The sequence below is a fragment of the Silene latifolia genome, chromosome X (genome assembly GCF_048544455.1).
Source record: "Silene latifolia isolate original U9 population chromosome X, ASM4854445v1, whole genome shotgun sequence".
Classification (NCBI taxonomy): Eukaryota; Viridiplantae; Streptophyta; class Magnoliopsida; order Caryophyllales; family Caryophyllaceae; genus Silene; species Silene latifolia.
In genome coordinates this window covers 109518980-109519644 of record NC_133537.1, presented here as the reverse complement: position 1 = coordinate 109519644, position 665 = coordinate 109518980, and the positions used below count along the sequence as shown (strand labels likewise).

General features: G+C 48.7%; 1 non-coding gene across 1 annotated transcript; it reads right to left on the bottom strand.

Annotated features, from left to right (window-relative positions):
* Positions 1-348: 348 nt before the first annotated feature.
* LOC141625600 (small nucleolar RNA R71) lies at positions 349-455 on the bottom strand. Its single transcript, XR_012535370.1, has one exon. It is a non-coding gene; the product is annotated as a small nucleolar RNA R71 (small nucleolar RNA).
* Between the last annotated feature and the right edge of the window lie 210 nt (positions 456-665).

The following is a 665-nucleotide window of genomic DNA, read 5'->3' as shown; positions in this document are numbered from 1 at the left end:
GAGCCTACAGCTGCGAATCTCTACAAAGGATTCGAACTACCTAGGGAGGCGAGAAAATTCGAGCCAAAGCCTTCCTATATCAACCTGGTTGAGGGAAACCAGTTCGGGGGAGCTGCAAATGAAGATGCAGCCAAGCACATGGAGATTTTTATTGATTATTGCTGCTCTATACCCCCGCCGGCCGGTGTGACCCAAGGCCAGATCAAGCAGACCATGTTCATTTTCTCCCTTCGTGATGCTGTAAGGGAGTAGTATAGAGATCTGGACCGAGCCGCTCATGGGATCACCGACTGGAATTCTTTGGCCTTGGCATTCTACAAAAAGTACTTCTCTGCCTCGAAGACGAATGCCATTAGAGCTCAGATCACGAGCTTTAAACAAGGGCCTGATGAGAACTTTCATGAAGCATGGGTCCGTTTCAAGAAACTGGTGCGAACCATACCGCACCATGGGTTCGAAAAATGGAGTCTTTGCAATCGCCTATAAATGGGTCATGACGATCATAGGGCTATTTTGGATGCTGCAGCCAATGGCCGATTTGCTGAGAACATGGGAGAGACTAAGGGGTGGAAGATCATCGATGATCTGGCCACTCATAAGGCAGAATATGGGAATTCGAGAGGAAACCAGAGGAGAGCTGCTGAATCTTCCTCTGTTGCTGCACT